The sequence below is a fragment of the Wyeomyia smithii genome, chromosome 1, assembly GCF_029784165.1.
Source record: "Wyeomyia smithii strain HCP4-BCI-WySm-NY-G18 chromosome 1, ASM2978416v1, whole genome shotgun sequence".
Taxonomy (NCBI): domain Eukaryota; kingdom Metazoa; phylum Arthropoda; class Insecta; order Diptera; family Culicidae; genus Wyeomyia; species Wyeomyia smithii.
In genome coordinates this window covers 155,370,722-155,385,011 of record NC_073694.1, presented here as the reverse complement: position 1 = coordinate 155,385,011, position 14,290 = coordinate 155,370,722, and the positions used below count along the sequence as shown (strand labels likewise).

The following is a 14,290-nucleotide window of genomic DNA, read 5'->3' as shown; positions in this document are numbered from 1 at the left end:
GAAAACTCGTTGTAAGATGGCTGAAAAGTAGTGAGTTTCGCTTGGCGAGTGAAATTTGTGCGACCAATTTCAAGCTAACTCAACAAATTCATCATCCGGACGATGGTGAGCCATACGTGAATCGAACTGTACATTATTTTCACCCAATAGCAAACGAATAGTTCAGTGCGACCATAATCGTGAGGAGGATCACCAGAAAGAAGTAAACGCCCAAGGTTCTAGCTTTTTTTTTCACGCGGCAACGCTACGAACAAACGACAGGATCAATTAGCTGGCTGGGTAACGGTAACAGGCTGAGACCGTCTTGTGGACAAACGGCAGCGGATTATTCAGAGTCATTCGGTTCCGGAAGATTATGTCCAATCTGTATGCGAAAATTTCCCAACGACCAATGAAGAGGAATGAAGAGCAGATTTTTTCAGTGTTCCCATATCACAATAGTAAGTCGGAGCAGTTTTTTTGTTCGTGAATTGCACTTTAATTGACTGATAACGAAAAATATGAAGTCTAATTTTGGCGCCCTGTCCCTTTGATGGAATCCTAAAATGTTAGATCATAATTTCTCATCGATTTGCAATTATAGCGCTTTAAATATTGATATGCTATCAAAAGAAATGATTATTTTCAAAAGGCGGTATACTTTAGATTCGTTATTCAGCAGCCTTAATTTGTTTTCTGATTTTTTCTTGTTGATTACTATCTGACGGGTGTTTTGGCGTACTTTTTCCATAGGATGGGTTTAATGTGTTTGTTTTTTTAGCAAGAGTTTCAATAATGGCAGAGAAAATATCAAAACCTAATCTTGAGTATACTTTTTGACACCACTTAAAACTATTACTTAAGTGAATGTAATAATATCAAGTCTTCGTAAAGGGTGAGATAATTTAAATAGTGTTGTATCAACAAGCTGTGGTCTTATAATTAACAAGAACATGAAGTTATTAAAAGCAACTGAAAATTTAAAATATCAAGCTACAAAAGTATATGAGAAGTTTTATTAAAAATCTTCATAACGTTCTAAAATCAAACAAACTTAAAAACCTACATCATAAAATATTCAAAAGATGCATACAAGCGGTTAAAACGTAATTGAAAAGTTTTTAGACATACATAAAGAACTATGGGGAATCCTAAACATTACATTCAATCTTTTTTTCACGCGGGGATACGTAGCGCATGGAAAAACCTATTATTATTATACCTATTTGTACAAAAAGGTTTGCTTCAACGATATATTAAGCTGCAGCATGCTCGTCTAAACCATATTGTAAATTCACGTTAGCTTCCGTCATGTTCAAAATTGTTGTATTGTAGGTATGAATATCTACCTCACAGCTTCTCCATTTACAAACAATAACATCTTCTCACAGAGCATCTTAGAGCAGTTATGTAGGCGTCTGTATCTATTTTAAGGTCGAATTCTCTCTATGCTACTATAAAAATACTCCATTAACAGTTTCATTTTCTTCAAATTTTCTTTGGCAGCAATTGTTTTTCTTTTCTATTCTAATGGTTGGAGAATCATTGTTTTGGGCATGACGAATTTAGGAAAATTAAACCTACATAAATGCATATTGCGCTCACCTCTATTACAAGTGGCAGTATTTGCAATAAGGATTTTTATCATCATATTCACATGTTAAGTATTTGCAATAAGGATTTTTATCATCATATTCACATGTTACAAACTTTTCTATAAATTCTATGGGTTAGTCTAGGGGGAGCTGCGTAGCCGCAAGGTTACAGAGTCCGCTTTGTCAAGCGGATGGTCGTGGGTTCGAATCTTAATAGAACTAGGCCATCCGATGTCAAAAGGACTCAAGCATGGGTTTATTCTCAGGCTCCCCACCAGTTACCCTTCCTTTACGCTGAAATCTACAATACCTTTGCGTGACTTCCTCTTAACAAAAAATAAGTCCGTCTTATCATTAAAACTGGCCAGAAGGACGCACGACGAAACTTCTCCAGGGAATTATGATTGGTGATATTTGGCAAGAGGAACGAGTATCGGTATAGTAGAACAATAAGCGTGTAAGGAAGAGTATCACATTACACACAAGCACTGATGAACAATAATAATAAGCATGCCACTTCTCAATAGCGGTATTGCTATTAACAGAAGTGCGAGATACAGCAGACACCCGGGCATATCTCACAATAGATCTACAATTCTGGTCGCAGTGAGGAAGTCCATACAGGAAAAAAAATGGGTTTGTCTAAGCTTGTTGGGTTTTCAGTGTCGATTTTTAAAGCATTCTTAGCCCAAAAAAAATATATTCATGAGGAGATCCTCGTTGCTGGAATTCTCGCCTTCGAGAAAAAATTTCTAAGAATACCTCCATCAGCTATCATTTTCATAATTTGCTTGATCCTGTTATTGTAGTACATTGTAGCAATCATAGGACTGTCTCGAATAAGCTTTGACTTTTTTTCGTAGCATAAACTCATAGCCGTTAACAAAGAAATATTCTCTCCTGTATCGTATTCGTATAACCCTTTAATAAACTCCACCCAATTGGTCTCTACGGCTGACAAAGTGAGAAAAAAGACAGGTGCACCATCTTCTTCATCAAGGCGAAAAGCACCTTTTTAATGTGTTCCATGTAGGCAGGACATCTAATATGGTTCATGAATTAAAGTCTGTCATTGTGTTGACGTAACTCGGCAATAAACTGAGCATTCAAAGCTTTACTTACAGTCACACAGCGGACAAAGTCATATTTCGATTACAAAAAAATTCAACAGGGACTTATGGGATAATTAGACCTTCCATATTGCACTAATTTTGTCCAAATCGGTTCAGCCATCTCTAAGAAACATGAGTGAGATTGACCGTTCTTCGGAACACGTTTCTCTACATAACTTGAACCGCATGTTCAATCATTATTCTTTATTTAGGGGTTTCTGAAATAGCCCATTCGTTTGGTACAAATTTCGTTCAATTCAGTTGTGTAGTGTCTGAGATAATAAACTTTCGTGATTTTCTTATTCTGATAAATAACAAGCAAACCTAAAATCTGATTACAATAAAATTCAACAGGGCTTTATGGACCAACTAGACCTTTCATTTGAGAATAATTTTTTAATAATCGGTCCAGCCATCTATCTCTGAGAACATCGAGTGCGATTGAAAAGTTGTACCCACACATATAAAGAAAATGCTCAGCTCGTCGAACTGAGTCGAGTGATATTTGACATTCGGCGCTCTGGACCACTTTTATGCACTTAGTTTTGCCAGTGATTGCTATAGCTTTCTCGGAGAAAGGCAAACCAATAAATACATACCGCGTAAAAAACAACTTTTTTTGAAAAATCCGCGTAAAAAAGACGTGTGAGAAAACTCGTAAGAAAAGATATTTCAACAGCATTTGCAAAACAAAAAATTACACAACATTGAGCCTCCATTCACCAGATTTTCACAAATGATAGCAAAGGTTATTATTTTATTTTGTGTAAAAAATGGAAAAAATATGAATACACTTATAATTTTGATGCTTAAATTATTGAGTTTTTATATTTGAGCAGTTCTTTATGAAACCAGACCGCTAAGTGCCTCCGGTATGGTTTTTTATCCTATCGAACTACTGGGAAGGTACGTTTCTCGAAGCCCAACATCGTATCAACCTCTACTATTGCGCCCCGTGCCTAACACACCTCAATCAACTATGCCTTGTGAGAGTTTTGTTTGTGACTGAGAGTGTCTCCTCCCAACCAGCGAACATCAGCGACGTACTGATGATGAACGAGACTTCCAGTCGGCGTTCTCCCACCGTACACGTTTGACGGAAGTTCTCCGTTATGTTGACAGAACTTTACGATCTATTTTTTTTTTCACGCCAATCGGAGGTCGCGGGTTCGAGTCCCCTCTGAACAGGATATAGTTTTCTCAATCAACCATATTCTCAGTACTTTAGCATTCAGAAAATATTTTCGCCTTCACAAAGGTCACAGGCCAAAGTAATCGAGTGTTGCATGCTTGGTGAATGATGGTTAAGATTACAATCACCAGATCACTGCAATTTTTTTATAGGTTCGAAAACTAGCCACCAACTTTTGGTGACTAGTTTGACAAATACAGTATTACTAGGCGATAAGAATCATGATTCGTTCTTCTGCTTTATCCAAGACTCAGGAATATTAACTACAAATAATATTTGAATGTCCAGTTGTTCAAATGTTCACAATGCTAAGTTCTTCTAGAACGTGACACGCAATGACAGCTGAATTGTAAGAGTGAAGTGCTTTAACCGTAGCTTGACTTCCCGCACAAAAATGGATTATTTGACTAATTACTTTTTGCAGAGATCTATCAGTATGAATAACGATATGATTGGGTATTGAACTTTATATATGTCCTGATATTCTATAATTACGCGAAGAAAAACAGGTACTGAAATTACCTTATGGTTACTTACAGAAAGTACCATATTGCTTAGAGCAAGTACGAGCTTGTCCCAAGAGATCATGTGTGACCACAAACGTGAGTGAGAGTTGTTCTTGTTAATATCATGATGCCTTTTGAATTGGTATGCACCTGAGTAGGCTTTCTGTTTCAAGAAAATTTGTAATGGTCTGATACCAGCAGAGCGGTAGGAGTAATTAAGAATGTTCAGACAGACAATTCCATTATCTCCTGGAAAATTGCCGCTTTATTTACAGCATTGAATGAAACATTATCAAAGGCTCCCTCAATATCTAAGAAAGCTTCTAGACTAGGTTGCTTCTCTAGAAAGGATTTTTCTACATATGGTGACAATACTGTGTTAAATAGTAGTTGTGGGTTTTCTTCTTCAACCCATTATGGACCAGGTGTTCGATTCTTCGAGCAGTACCGTAGACCGGGGTAATTTTCATCAGTCTACCATTTTTTTGATTTTGTAATAAAAACGCACACAGTTCTTGAGATGAAACGAGGATTTTGGAATAGCAAGGCTCCGAGTAAAAATTGCTTTAAAACATTTTTTAAATAATTGAAGCCTCTCTAAAGTAAACCAGTGTTGTTAGTCTCACTCATAAATAACATTCAACATTCATTCTCGTTGCTACCGATATCACACCGTTAAGGAAACTGTCAACATCAAAACGGGCGAGCTATATAAATTTGCATTGCCGTTATCTATTTTGATGTTGACAGTTGCCTTAACGGTGAGTGTCTCTGCGTCTCTCTGGTGTATAGGCTCCCTAATCTCTACTCGCGAGCACAACCAGGCGAAGACAATTGTTTCAAGATGCGTTGCGATGGTTGCGGAGAGACGCCCTACTGTGGGCTGTCGGTGTACGAAGCAAAACCGGGAAGATGAACAAAGCATTTTCGCTCTCTTCCTAGTCGAGTACTCCTACTCGCAAGCAGGAACTTGTGTACTCTTTTACAGTCACTGAGTAGCAAGACAAAAGAGTTTTTGCGTGACGGTGCAGCAGCAGCAGCTACTTCGGCTAGTGCATGAAGAACAAAGATTATCTCGAAGGCGTGTGTGCAAAAGACTTGAAAAGCGTAGCATATGTCTCGTTCTCAAGCAGAGAGGAGGAAAAAGGTTTTGCTTCTCACTTGCTTCGCAACGTTGAAGTAAACATAGGTGTATTCCATCAGCTCCAGAAGTGCCCATTTTATTGACTCCAGGAGTAAAAAAAAACGTCGGGAGCATTGGACTTTTTCATTTCACAACATCCTGGGAAATTCAATTGGAAAGAGATTTTGTACACTACACTAGAAACATTTGTGCAGAGGTTGTCGCAACCCCGTCGTTCAGAAGGTTTCAGAGTTTTTTTTTATAAACCTCTTGGGTCACTTCTTCTGTACGACGTCTGTCCCAAACATTTCTGCGATTCTTGCATAATTTTGCAAGTTCAGCGATTCCACAAGACGTGTCTCGTGTTAGCGATTCGTGAAAAACAAGTTTCTTCAAGATGTAGGATGTTGTGATGTCAACAGCATCGTCTAGATCAGAAGTTCACAATTCTTGCTCCGCGGAACACTTGGTGCTCCGCTATGCTTTTTCAAGTGTTCCGCGGCATTTTTAATGGTAGCGAAACTTTACTTGTTTGGCAACAGTTTATTAACGACCCACTGCCGAATCCAAAGTTGATCTCCACATAACTCGATCTTGAGTAAGTCTTCTTCAATCACCCCTAACACCCACTGATCGAGTGTCACTCCTCCAACATTGGTGCCACGTGGCCAGCCTGCTGTAGCCTGTTGTATATTATCAGATTGATGATATCCGCTTTTACATGAATGTGAAAAATAGCCACCATAAACATCAGTACTTTTTTCTACCATCACAAGGAAATATTTCGCTTTCATGCAATGTTCATTCTCTCTTCCTCCGTTTTTTCAGCATTCGTAAAAAAATGATAGCCAAGTCATCCGTCAGCGTTTGATATTCACTGTTTCAAATTTTCTGAAAATTTATTAATTTGCGTTTCATTGTGTGAATTGTAATGTTGTAAACTAGGTTTGTGTACTGTACAGTAGCATTACGCGACTAGTAATGGATAAGAAAAATGCTGCCACGAACGAAATTTTAACGTTTCTTTATGATAACGACAGCCAGCGTCACGTTGATAACTTCATTTTCGTTTAACCAAAGGAACGGTGAATATCATTTGTTTGGACTTTCAGAAGATTTTATTGCGTGACCGTGATCGAAGCGCGTGAATTATTAGCTCGTTTCAAGGATGAAATTCTAGTGTGTTTGAAAGGGCGCTGCGTTTATTGAAAGTGTAAACTGAAAAAGATTGGCTGTAACTTTTATAGAATTCTGGTAGTGGGAATGATTTTTTTCAGCCCTGGATGGAATACTTTTTTTTACCCAAAATATTTAAAGGACCTTTTACCTTTTTAAATTAATGAGAAAAACGTCCCTAATCTGTCCTACTCCAAAACAACTTTGGCTTTGGAGCGGATCGGAACCCGGAAATGACATTTTGTTCCTTTAGTTGGAATTAACTATCATTATAATTTATCTCTATATTTTTTTATATAGAGGCTTGTATTTGAGACACGGCCGCATTATCGAGACATAGGACGACGCAAATTGTTACCCATCAAAGTCCTTAATGATACTCATGGTGGCCCTAGAAAGAATAGTTTTATTGTGACGTGAATGAAAACGATGATAAAACTATGTACGAAAGTTAAATTATATTTCGATCGAAATTGGTTCCATTCTATTGAGAACGCACCCCATGACTGCCAACACCAAACAAGTTTGGTTTTCTTCACAATCACAGCGAATTCCACTGCCGCATCATCAGCAGCACTCCGTTTTGGCCATTTGCATCTCATGAGTCACGACTGCCAACACAAAATGAGTTTGTTTTTCCCGACAGGCACCAAATTTTGTAACTGTAACGTTTACTATTGAAAATACACCGAAAGTTTGATCTACTGTGTGCTACAAAAGCCAATCGTACGAAGCAGTTCAAAAGAGTAAAAGAGGCAATACATACAGAAGCATTTTGCTTCATGAAAGTGTTCCATCACAATCGGCGAAAACGGTCTTATTCTTACACACAACCAATGTGCCCGTTTCTCGCCAATTGTTCACTGACAAAGACAGATAAACTCTTTTTGGTTTGCCGTCTGAAATTTATACATTCTATTTGTTTCATTAAGGATAAAAACCTCATAAGATAAACACACGAATGTGTGTCTCATAAATTTTCATAAGCAATTAAAAATAAAAAAATAAAATCCAAACCACCTGAACGTGAAGAAGCGTGCCGAACCAAAGCTTCAACATCCAATTAGCATTACAAAGTAAACATTGTCCTCTACTAACTATCGTTCTTCAACCTGTAACCGGAGACTGACTGACGGACCGGCGACGTGTAACCGTCTGGTGATTATATTTCCAGCAACCGACCGCCGCGCCGGCTGTTGGTTGGTTGGAAAGGAGGGGTCAGTGCAGCAGCTCGCCTACAAAAGGGAGTCGCGTGCGGGCCAAGGGCAAATAAAGCGCGACACAAAAAAATCGATGCTCTTCTCTGCGTCCGATTACTCTTAGGGAAATGATTGTTTGCAATGCAGATTTGCCTCTCCTCACTACAACGATAGTTGCGGTGAGAATTTTGTTCTGTTCGCATGAACACTTTAGTTTTCGCTTTTTTACGGCCAATACAATACGTGTGCCAAGAGAGTTTAGAATCTCTCACCACAAATGACTGTCTTGGATGTTATTTAGAACTTAATAGGAACTATTCTGAACAGCGCGTGATTGGATAACCATAATTTTCCGGATTTTGACTTTCATTACAGTTGAAATGTTCAACGTGCTTGCCCCGTTTCATCAGAACAGTGCTGCAGGCGCCGCTACCGCTGGTGGAGCTACCACTTCTGGTGGCCTGAACGCCCCGGGAGGTCGAGGAGTGGAGAATATGCAAGTGACTCAGCCCTGCAGTGCGCCATCGTCGCCAACCATCACCTCGCCCGGTGCTCTCAGCTCGACATCATTCTGCTTGCCTAGTGGCAGCAGTAGTAGCACCACTAGTAGCAGCAGTAGCAGTGGCGGTAGTTGTGTCATTACTAGTACTACCGCGGTCGACACCGGCGATCCAAACTGGCAGGCCACCAAGAGCACGGTTCGGGAGCGGAATGCGGCCATGTTCAACAACGATCTGATGGCGGACATCCGTTTCATCGTCGGAAGCGATGGTAAGTGTGTGGAATTAGGGGTACGCCCTGCCTGTCTGGCACGTGGCAAGTGCAAAATATTCTTAATTCACGTTACGCTGTTTAATTACCATTTCCGCAAACTGGATCATCACACAGCGTATCTGCGTGGTTACATAACAATGTGCTCTCATCATATGTCCTTGCTTTCTTTCCTGTTTGTCTCTCTAAGCAGAACAGGTGCAAACTATACCGGCTCATAAGTATGTTCTAGCAACTGGAAGCTCGGTGTTCTACGCAATGTTTTACGGTGGTCTAGCCGAGAATAAGCAAGAGATTAATGTTCCTGACGTAGAACCTACTGCATTTCTTACGCTGTTGAAGTAAGTCCGGTTAAATTTTGTTTTTCTCAATCCAGCTAAAAAACAATTCTTTTCTTAGATACCTATACTGTGATGAAATCCACTTGGAAGCGGACAACGTGCTGGCCACGCTGTACGTCGCCAAGAAGTACATCGTGCCCCATCTGGCCCGAGCTTGCGTCAACTTCCTGGAGACTAGTCTAACGGCGAAGAACGCCTGTCTGCTGCTGAGTCAGTCGCGTCTCTTCGAGGAACCGGAGCTGATGCAGCGCTGCTGGGAGGTCATCGACGCACAGGTATGTGACCGCACCGCCAACCTAGAGATAGTAGATAGGATCAGCACACATCATCTCGTAGCCACTAATAGTCCAACAACAAATACCTCCCCCATTGGCTCCACTGCCACTGCCACTCCCCCTAGTCCGTACATTTGTGCCATAGCAACAAATCCTGTACCTGCAGCGACCAATAATTCCCAACCACCGTACCTGCCCGTAGCATCACCAACCGTTGCCATTGTCGAGCGAAACAGTTCGTCCTCTTCGATCTCTTCGTCCATTTCCAGCAGCTCTTTGAGCGGTGCCGAGGCTAGCGATCGTTCTGAGGTTTGAAGAAAGTTGACATAGACTTTGGAAACTTTTTCAACGTTAGATAGGCTTTGTAGAAGAAAAAATCACTGTCAGTGTGGTTCGCTTAGTGTAGAACTGTTGGAAAGCTTGGGATTTTTGGTTTTAGCGCAGACAGACGTCCCAGTTGAGTTCCAAACTTGGGTAAATTTTTTTGGTAGCAATTCGTAACCAGATAGCGACACCAGCCTCGTACCCCAGCGAAAGAAATTTATTGTAGCGATAAGGTCACTATGACGTGCGTTATGAATCGTGTACAAATGATTCATAACGCAATTCTCTTTAAAAATTCACACGGAATTTTTGATCAATGATGCTCTTGCTTGAACATTTTTCTGTGGTTTTAGTTTTGCACTCTACGAAACCATGCTTTCGACGATGTCGGCCAAGGGTCAATCATAATTTGATATTATTAGGGCTACTCAAACAACAATAAAAAAATATTATAAAAGCAATCCCGAGGATTGTCCTTGCGGGATTCGCCTACTCACGTTAGACAGGTTGATTTTTTTGTTTTGGTAAACTCTACTTGTTTTGATCCTTCCAGAATAAAAACAATCGATCTCAATAACTTCCTTCATTTTATGTTATTTTTTCTCAGCGTTTGGAGGTGTTTTTCTGCGATTTGAGGTATAATTTTCCTTCAATACGATGGGTTAAGCCCGACGGCAATATCAACTGATGGGTGCGACACGCAAACAATTTTTAAAGTTTAAATTGAGGAAATCAATATTCTGCACTAACTTAGATGGGAGAAATATTGACGTATTGCCGTTAGTTACGTTTCATTTTTCACTCAGGGCTTAGAGTTGGACGCCGTTTAAACATTTACCTACATTAGGTATTTGACTGTCTCCGAATCCTACCGGCACACAAGTCCCGACAACCGCCAAGATTTCATTCCCATATCCCAGTCCGAATTATCCCATCAAAACTGTACCTTGATCATCTGTAGCATAACACCAAGGAAAACTGCAATATTTGCTTACGTTAAAACAATCGTAATCAGCGTCGATTTTAGGATAAAATCGTAGATTTGAAAGTTGATTTACAATTTGGAAGTACCTTCTAGCAACTATAAGAGTCGCCACGCGATATGCTTGGCTTTATGTGATTACATTACCGTTAGTTACGTCAGAGTTAGGAGAATAACACGATCCATTAGAATGCTTTAACTTTATATCATAGATGTTGTTTATGTCGTCGTTTTACTATATGTCTATCCGTTCGAAAACATATCTACAAACGCTAAACATTTAGTCGCAAATCGGTGGCAACAATCACTCCAGCAAAACAAGAAGCTCAAATGTTCTCAGTGTATACTAAACACAATCTAAGTTTACCTGTTTATATCTAGTTGTACGCTCAACAAAAGCAAAACACAAATTGTATATCTCTAAAATGATGGAATAGATAAATGCGATTTTATCTCCCGAGTAAAATATTGCAGTTTCACTTATCCTTAGTTTGAATCTCGCAAATTGACATTTTTTTCCTAACATACACAAACCTATGCACTTTTCACCGGTCAATCGCAGGCGGAGATGGCCATCAAGTCCGAAGGCTTCGTCGACATCGATCTGAAAACGTTCGAAACCATTCTGGCGCGCGAGACGCTTAACTGCAAGGAGATCCACCTGTTCGAGGCCGCCCTGAGCTGGGCACAGGCAGCCTGCAGCAAAATCGACATCGAACCAACGTCAAACAACAAGCGCCAGGTTCTCGGACAAGCGTTGTATCTTATTCGGATTCCGACCATGTCGCTGGAGGAGTTCGCCAATCGGGTGGCCCAGCTGGGCATACTTACGAACCAGGAGACAATCGACATTTTTCTGAACTTCACCGCTAAGAATAAGCCCAAACTGACATTTCCGGTGAAGGCAAGAACCGGTCTGAAGCGGCAGGTATGTCATCGGTTTGCTTCCTGTGCTTACCGGAGCAACCAGTGGCGTTATCGCGGTCGCTGTGATTCGATTCAGTTTTCCGTGGATAAGCGAATTTTCATCGTCGGCTTTGGGCTGTACGGATCTTCGACGGGAGCGGCTGATTACGACGTTAAAATTGAACTGAAACGATTGGGTCGCGTACTGGCGGAGAACAGCACCAAGTTTTTCTCGGACGGCTCCAGCAACACGTTCCACGTGTTCTTCGAGACTCCGATTCAGATCGAACCCGAGTGCTTCTATACGGCGTCCGTTGTTTTGGATGGAACGGAATTGAGCTTTTTCGGGCAGGAAGGCATGAGTGAGGTTTGTGTTGGCACGGTCACTTTCCAGTTCCAGTGCTCCTCGGAGAGCACCAACGGTACTGGTGTTCAGGGTGGCCAAATCCCAGAGCTTATTTTCTATGGTCCGATGGGGGTCAGTAGCAGCCACGGTAGTGGTATCAATGGTAATCAGAATACCGCTATGCCCGCCAGCAGTAGCAACAATGCCATCAATAACAACAAACCGCATTCTTCGGGATCTAATAACTCGTATTCCACGGTGAACAACAACACCACTAATACGAGTAGTTACGCAGACAGTGGACCGAATCTGGTCGCCAACAGCGCCCTGGGAACGGTCGCCTTGCTAAACAACGAAGTTGACTGAGTTTACCGGAAAAGGGGACAACTAGTCCGAGAGCAATTTTCAAACAAACGTGATATGAATTGTGGAAAACCATAAGGATCCAATCTTTGTTCAAAACAGAGAGTACCTATTTTTGGCAGAGGAAATACTTATTCATACATAAAAAATCACAGGAAGGTTGTATGCAAAGCCACGACCGCAAGGTTGAAGTAGAATACTTTTACAAGAAAGATAACCCGGCTGCTTGCGTGTCAGTCATTTTTTCTAGTAAATAAACGTTGACCGTTCATTGGCAGTATTGTAATTTCTTTTTGTTTGATATTTTGAATGAAGTTCATTGAATATTTTTGAATTTTGTGCAAATGAGAAGTTGAAGTGCTGCCGAATTGTAATATGCACATTTAATACGACATCATTAAACAGGAACGGAAAAAAGGCTACGGTTGTGCAGAACGCGAATGCCGGCGCGATGCGATTCGCCTTACCGTGGTGAAATGTACAGCTCTTTCTAAGGCGAAGTAGAGCTATACATTTCAACACATTTCGTCTTGCCGAATCGCATCGCGCCGTTGTTTGCGTTCTGCATGACCGTAGCCAAACACTAAGCGACGCAAACACGTAATAATAGTCAGAGTAAGTATGTAGATGAAGATAATTAACTTTGGATTATAGGGCAAAACGAGAAAATATTAACTCTTCAAATATTCATTTGTGTTCTTCAAATTTCAGTTGTTCGATTTAATATCCGATGAAATGTCTGTTTATTATCTGATGAAGCTCTTATATAGGCCAAATGATGCATTCCCAATTTACTAGGACCGTAACTCTGCCGACCGTGCTTGGGAAAGCGCGGTATAACGACCAATCAGAGGTCGAATTTTGTGTTTTGACAAGGCTTAAGAATTTTCAATAGTACAATAGTTCGAATGATAAAATTGCAATTTCATGCATTTGGTAGGAATCTTAGAAGATTTTCTAATCGATTGCTGCAAAAACGAAGGAAATCCATCGAAAACTAACCGATTTATTAGCATTTGAAATTGGACATATTTCTCACTTTTTTCAGTTTTAGATTTTCATTTCACATCCCTATGTAGCCGAACTTCCTGAGAGAAGTATTCTACTTCAAAAGAAAGTAAATGTTCTCTTTGTTAATGATAAAAAATAATACTGTCCTGATAGTGGCAGGTACATATAAAGTTAAAACAACACTCTATATCATCCACAATAGGTTTGTTCGCTGTAAAAGTTTTGCTCCTCTTCTTAATTGCCTTACCTTAATTACAAATCAAAACCAATCGGTGCGTTTAAAATTAACGCAAAGCAAACATAGCGACTTAACTTTAAATCCTTTGTAGTACGTTACTAGAACGTATTTTGAACGTAGAAAGAATGACTGTAGCAACAAATTTCTTGCATCTTTTTTTGTTCAACTAAAACATGAAACTTACGGAGCGACAGAGTTTGAAAAAAAAACGATGCACTTAAAATTTGCAAAGTATTATAGATTAATGCTAACGCGGCATTGAAAACGGAACAAGGACTTGCGGAAAACGATTACCAAAACCGAAACGGTTACGGGCGTCACGAATCAAATATTGAAGCGACGGTTTCCTTCTAGTTTATAAGGCTGCAAATTAAAAGTTCGTATAACTTTTCAATAACCGTAGGAACAATCAAAGGTGGCACACACACAATAGGTAAGTATATGAACAAGCGAAGAATCGACATTATTAATGCTCCCACACATGAATTACAAGCCTAATTGAAAATAAAAATAATAAATGCATTATAGGTTTTTTTCCCTCTTCAGTTATGCGAGCATTTTTTTCACTTAGTGGCAGTAGTTGAATTTAGCCATGTTAATTATATGCTATAAAGTATGTATAGAGAAAACTAGAAGTGCAAAACAAAATCCAATCTACATGAACAAAAAAACCTTCGTACACGAAACAAACAAAATACTTCAAATCAAATAACAAGTTGCAATGAATCTCATGATTACTTACACACTGCATTATGAATGAATTATATAATAAAGAGTAAATTAATAAGCCTCTAGGTTTGAACCGTACTGAATAAATTATGAAAACGGAAGCTGTAATTTTTACTCCGTAA

General features: G+C 39.8%; 1 protein-coding gene and 1 pseudogene across 1 annotated transcript in view; one reads left to right on the top strand and one right to left on the bottom strand.

Moving 5' to 3' along the window:
• Positions 1-14,269, top strand: part of LOC129718601 (BTB/POZ domain-containing protein 6-B-like) — a 49,265-nt pseudogene extending 34,996 nt beyond the window's left edge.
• Positions 1-14,290, bottom strand: part of LOC129718602 (transcription factor IIIB 90 kDa subunit) — a 66,816-nt gene that overhangs the window by 51,557 nt on the left and 969 nt on the right. The gene's annotated exons all lie outside the window — the stretch shown is intronic.